Raw genomic sequence first — 7,151 nt, 5'->3', positions numbered from 1 at the left:
CAGTGTAGTAGTGTGGGCTCAATAGCATCTCATTAGTGTGCAAGATCTTGAGAATCAGCTGCACATGTGATGGAAGAATGCACTGTGCATGCAGAGGGTTGCACTTCCATTGAATTGGGGGATAGTTTAACCAAAATATGCCACAATACCTAGAATTGCCTTATGTGTATCCCACAAAAAAGGTTCACTGTAACAAGCAAACTTTTTTTTATGAATTTAAGCAAAATTCCCCAATTCCCCATTCCAGGGCTTAACTTCCCATTCCGGAAATTTGCCGGAAAGTTTCCGCCCCTTTGCAATCCTAGTGTTGACCCTTGTGACCTAAATAATTATCGGCCTATTTCTAAACTTTCTTGCCTAGCTAAAATATTAGAACCCTTGATTCATTCTCAGCTAAGAACTTTCTTATCTTTGAAGTGTATTCTAAATGTACATCAGTTGGGTTTTAGACCAGGTCGTAGCACTATCTAAATTGTGGTTAGTTGTATAGATAAAAGGCAACATTGTGCTTCCCTCTTCATTGACCTGCCAAAGGCTTTCAATACTGTTAATCACTCACTGCTAATTCAGAGGCTTTCCTCAATTGGTTTAGACCAGGCTGCATGTAACTGGTTTAAAAATTACTTGACAGATATAACTCAATGTATATCTACTGATGGTGTTAAATAGGAAAGGTGTCCTTCTGGATTAATTCTGGGTCCTGTACTTTTTACTATTTGCATTAACAATATCAACTTGTCTGTAAAAAAATTGTAACCTGCACTTGTATGCCAATGATACTGTTGTGTATGTTATTGTCCCCACGGTTGACCAGGCTCTATCTGAACTACAGTCTGCCTTCATTGTATTACAGAAGAACTTTACTGACCTGAAATTAGTACTGAAAACGAAGTAATATGTTGTTCTCTAGAGCGCATAAAAATAAGTCTGATTCAAGCATATGTACTTCGGATGGTGTCCAGCTTGATCGTGTCCCTGCTTACAAATATCTGGGCATCTGGATGGATGAAAAGCTGTCTTTTTAAAAAGGATATTGATGAGCTAAGATGCTGAGAATAAAAATGTGCTTCTTCTATAGAAATAGGTCCTGCCTCTCGCTAAATAGTAGAAAGCAGATTATTCAGTCGACATTCCTATTGGTCCTAGACTATAGTGACATCATCTATATGAACGCAGCTGCCACTTCATTAAAGCTGTTCGATGCAGTTTATCATGGCGCACTGCGCTTTTTTACAAGTGACAATTTTAGTGCTCATCACTGCATTCTCTACCAGGACGTTGGTTGGCTTTCTGATGTCACGTAGGTTGATACATTGCTATGTTTTCATTTCTAAAGCTCTTTTACAAAAAGTCCCACTGTACCTACCTAACATAATCACTAGACTTTAGACATACAAGTTACCACACCCGGTCTCATGACTGGCTAAATGCATATTCCTTTGGTCTCTCATAGTTTTATTGCACCTTATTTGTGGAACGATCATCAAAATGTTTTAAATTTGATGTTCTGGTGCCTCTAGGGCAATTCAGAAGGCTGATTGAGGAACTTATTACTGATAAATGTTTTTCTTTCTGCATGCATTTATATATATATTTTTTTTCTGTCATTTATGTAATTCAGGGCTCATCTGTAAAAGAGACCTTTGTCTCAGTATGACTCCCTGATCAAATAAAGGTTATTAAAAACATATTTAATCTGTAGCCTAATAAACTGCATGGTTTCCTGAGTCGTAGTGGGAGGAGCACACACCATATCATCGCGTGACTCCCAAGTTTACTTCCATATGATGGTTATTATATCAATATTTGCACATAAAGCCGTATCCACTGCCATTTCTCGCATAATTAATGTAGGCATTTATAAAATTGTACAGAAACTTCCTGTTTCCATCACAGCTGTTGTGATTACATTTTTTAAAATATATATGGTATGATCCAAAACACTGCCGGTGGAGAAGAGGTATTCGGAGTGGACTTCTAGTCTGACTCAGGAGGCGCTTCAGAGCATATTACTCGCTAATGTTCAGTCTCTGGATAATAAAGTAGACAAGCTCAGGGCGAGAATCTCCTTCCAGAGAGACATCAGGGATTGTAACATACTCTGTTACACGGAAACATGGCTCTCTCGAGATATACTGTCTTTGTCCATACAGCCAGCTGGGTTCTCAGTATATCGCACAGACCGGAATAAAGAACTCTACGGGAAGAAGAAAGGCGGGGGTGTATGTTTCATGATTAACTACTCATGGTGTGATTGTGATAACATACATAAACTCCAGACCTTTTGTTCATTCAACCTTGAATACCTCACAATCAAATGCCGAACGTATTACCTCCCAAGATAATTATCTTCGGTTATAGTCACAGCTGTGTATATTCCCCCTCAAGCTGATACCACGACAGCCCATGAAGAACTTCACTCGACTTTAAGCAAACTGGAAATCACATCCTTATTGTAGCTGGGGATTGTAACAAAGAAAATTTGAGGAAAACGCTACCGAAGTTCTATCAACACATTGACTGTAGTACTCGCGCTGCTAAAACACTCGAACACTGCTACTCCATCTTCCGGGATGCCTATAAGGCCCTCCCTTCGGAAAATCTGATCACGACTCCATTTTGCGCCTCCCTCCCTATAGGCAGAAACTCAAACATGAAGTACCCGTGCTAAGGTCTATTCAACGCTGGTCTGACCAATTGGAATCCACGCTCCAAGATTGTTTTGATCACACAGACTGGGATATGTTCCGGGTGGACTGAGAATAACATTGACGAATACACGGATATGGTGACTGACTTTATCAGGAAGTGTATAGGAGATGTTGTACCCACTGTTACTATTAAAACCTACTCTAACCAGAAACCGTAGATTGATGGCAGCATTCGCAAAACTGAAAGCGCGAACCACCGCATTTAACCATGGCAAGGTGACTGGGAATATGGCCGAATACAAACAGTGTAGTTATTCCCTCCGTAAGGCAATCAAACCGGCAAAACGTCAGTATAGAGACAAAGTGGAGTCACAATTCAACGGCTCAGACACGAGACGTATGTGGCAGGGTCTACAGACAATCACAGACTACAAAGGGAAAACCAACCACGTCGCTGACACCAACGTCTTGCTTCCCGACAAGCTAAATACCTTTTTCACCCGCTTTGAAGATAACACAGGACCACCGATGCAGCCCACTACCAAGGCTCTCCTTCTCTGTGGCCGACGTGAGTAAGACAAGCGTGTTAACCTTCGCAAGGCTGCCGGCCCAGACGGCATCCCTAGCCGCATCCTCAGAGCATGTGCAGACCAGCTGGCTGGAGTGTTTACGGACATATTCAATCTCTCCCTAACACAGTCTACTGTCCACACTTGCTTCAAGATGTCCACCATTGTTCCTTCCCCCAAGAAAGCAAAGATAACTAAATGACTATCACTCACTGTCATTATGAAGTGCTTTGAGAGGATAGTTAAGGATCATATCACCTCTACCTTACCTGACACCCTAGACCCACTTCAATTTGCTTACCGCCCCAATAGATCCACAGACGATTCAATCGCCATCGCACTGCACACTGCCCTATCCCATCTGAACAAGAGGAATACCTATGTAAGAATGCTGTTCATTCAATTATCCGCCGCCGTTGTTGCAACCCCTATTACTAGTCTGTTCAACCTCTCTTTCGTATCGTCTGAGATTCCTAAAGATTGGAAAGCTGCCGCGGTCATCCCCCTCTTCAAAGGGGGAGACACTCTAGACCCAAACTGTTACAGACCTATATCCATCCTGCTCTGCCTTTTCTAAAGTCTTCAAAAGCCAAGTTAACAAACAGATCACTGACCATTTCGAATCCCACCGTACCTTCTCCGCTGTGCAATCCGGTTTCCGAACTGGTCACGGGTGCACCTCAGCCATGCTCAAGGTACTAAACGATATCATTACCAGCATCGATTAAAAAACAGTACTGTGCAGCCGTCTTCGACTTGGCCAAGGCTTTCGACTCTGTCAATCACCGTATTCTTATCGGCAGACTCAACAGCCATGGTTTCTCAAATGACTGCCTCGCCTGGTTCTCCAACACCTTCTCAGACAGAGTTCAGTGTGTCAAATCGGAGGGCCTGTTGTCCGGACCCCTGGCAGTATCTATGGGGGTACCACAGGGTTCAATTCTCAAGCCGACTCCTCTTTTCTCTGTATATATCAATGATGTCGCTCTTTCTGCAGGTGATTCCTTAATCCACCTCTACACAGACGACACCATTCTGTATAGATCTGGCCCTTCTTTGGACACTGTGTTAGCAAACCTCCAAACGAGCTTCAATGCCATACAACACTCCTTCCGTGGCCTCCAGCTGCTCTTAAACGCTAGTAAAACTAAATGAATGCTTATCAAAAAAATCGCTACCCGCCCGCCTGACTAGCATCACTACTCTGGACGGTTCTGACTTAGAATATGTGGACAACTACAAATATCTAGGTGTCTGGCTAGACTGTAAACTCTCCTTCCAGACTCATATTAAGCATCTCCAATCCAAAATTAAATCTAGAATCGGCTTCCTATTTCGCAACAAAGCCTCCTTCACTCACACTGCCAAACATACCCTCGTAAAACTGACTATCCTACCGATCCTCGACTTCGGCAATGTCATTTACAAAATAGTCATCAACACTCTACTCAGCAAATTGGATGCAGTCTATCACAGTGCCATCCTTTTTGTCACCAAAGCCCCATATACCACCCACCGCTGCGACCTGTATGCTCTCGTCGGCTGGCCCTCGCTACATATTCGTCGCCAGACCCACTGGCTCCAGGTCGTCTATAAGTCTTTGCTAGGTAAAGCTCCGCCTTATCTCAGCTCACTGGTCACCATAACAACACCCACCCGTAGCACGCGCTTCAGCAGGTAGATCTCACTGGTCATCCCCAAAGCCAACACCCACTTTGGCCGCCTTTCCTTTCAGTTCTCTGCTCAGTTCTCTACCAATGACTGGAACGAATTGCAAAAATCGCTGAAGTTGGAGACTTATATTGTTTTTATTAACTTTTTTGCTCTTTTGCACACCAGTATTTCTACTTGCACATCATCCTCTGCACATCTATCACTTCAGGGTTAATTTGCGAAATTGTAATTACCTCGCTACTATGGCCTATTTATTGCCTTACCTCCTTACTCCATTTGCACACACTGTATATAGATGTTTCTATTGTGTTATTGACTGTACTTTTTTTATCCTATGTGTAACTCTGTGTTGTTTTTGTCGCACTGCTTTGCTTTATCTTGGCCAGGTCGCAGTTGTAAATGAGAACTTGTTCTCAACTGGCCTACCTGGTTAAATAAAGGTGAGGAAAAAATAATAATAATAATACATGTAAAAAAATTGACTATAGCTCAGCATTCAACACCATAGTACCCTCCAAGCTCATCCTTAAGCTCGGGGCCTTGAGTCTGAACCCTGCCCTGTGCAACTGAGTCCTGGACTTCCTGACGGACTACCCCCAGCTAGGAAACAACACCTCCACTTCGCTGATCCTCAACACAGGGGCCCCACAAGGGTGCGTGCTCAGCCCCCTCATGTTCTCCCTGTTCACCCATGACTGCGTGGCCACACACACCTCCAAGTCGATCATCAAGCTTGCAGACGACACAACTGTAGTAGGCTTGATTACCAACAATGACGAGACAGCCTACAGAGAGGAGGTGATGGCCCTGGGAGAGTGGTGCCAGGAAAATAACCTCTCACTCAATGTTGACAAAACAAATGAGATGATCGTGGACTTCAGAAAACAGCAGAGGGAGCACGCCCCTATCTACAGCGATGGGACCACAGTGGAGCAGGTGGAAAGCTTCAAGTTCCTCAGCGTACACATCACTGACGATCTGAAATGGTCCACCCACACAGACAGTGTGGTGAAGAAGGCGCAACAGTGCCTCTTCTCAACCTCAGGAGGCTGAAGAAATTTGGCTTGGCATCTGAAACCCTCACAAACTTTTACAGATGCACAATTGAAAGCATCCTGTCGGGTTGTATCACCGCCTGGTACGGCAACTGCACCGCCCTCAACCGCAGGACTCTCCAGAGGGTAGTGCGATCTGCCCAACGCATTACTGGGGGCAAACTACCTGCCCTACAGCACCCGATTTCACTGGAAGGCCAAAAAGATCAAGGACGATAACCACCCGAGCCACTGCCTGTTCACCCCGCTATCATCTAAAAGGCATGGTCAGTACAGGTGCTTCAAAGCTGGGACCGAGACTGAAAAACAGCTCGTCTTTCTCAAGGCCATTAAACTGTTAAATCACTATGCGGCTTCCACCCGGTTACAAATCACTATGCGGCTTCCATCACTATGCGGCTTCCACCCGGTTACATAACCCTACACCTTTAGAGGCTGCTTCCCCATATACATAGACTTGAAATGGCCACTTTAATAATAGAACACTAGTCACTTTACTCATGTTTAATGTTTACATACTGCTTTACTCATCTCATGTGTATATACTGTATTCTATTCTACTGTATTTTAGTCTATGCCACTCTGACATTGCACATCTTAATATTTATATATTCCTTAATTCCATTATTTTACTTTTAGGTTGTGTGTATTGTTGTGAATTGTTAGATGTTACTGCACGGTTGGAGCTAGAAACACATGCACCACAATAACATCTGCTAAACATGTGTATGTGACAAATAACATTAAAACTGTGGATGGAAATGTGGATGGAAATGTGGCTACTGTATGAGACATTCACACAGGAGGAATCTTACAAGTGTCTTTCAAATGCTTAAGTGCCAAAAGTGCATTGAATGGTCTTTAGAGAATACAAACTTAGAAGAAACTAAATAGGCTAAGTGATGATTGCTTCAAAGCAAAGGCTTAAGCAGACACATGGAGAGAATGTACGGGAACATGACTTTGCCCTGTGTAGGGAAGGGCATCAGACAGACAAGTTACTATTGTTCATAGTTTTTAACTTGATTATATTAGTCTCCTTTTAGAACTTTCCATGTGAACCCTGCCAGGCAATCACTGCACAATATCTGTCAAATAATTGGTCCAACTATAGTGATATAATTATCTTGATCTGATGAAATCCACATTGATGCAAGCTGTAACCGAGTCTAGCTCAAACGGTCACTTAAACTGGTCCTATT

The sequence above is a fragment of the Salmo trutta genome, chromosome 39 (genome assembly GCF_901001165.1).
Source record: "Salmo trutta chromosome 39, fSalTru1.1, whole genome shotgun sequence".
NCBI classification, from domain to species: Eukaryota; Metazoa; Chordata; class Actinopteri; order Salmoniformes; family Salmonidae; genus Salmo; species Salmo trutta.
The sequence above is the reverse complement of the archived record's forward strand: the minus strand, read 5'-3'. Positions refer to the sequence as shown.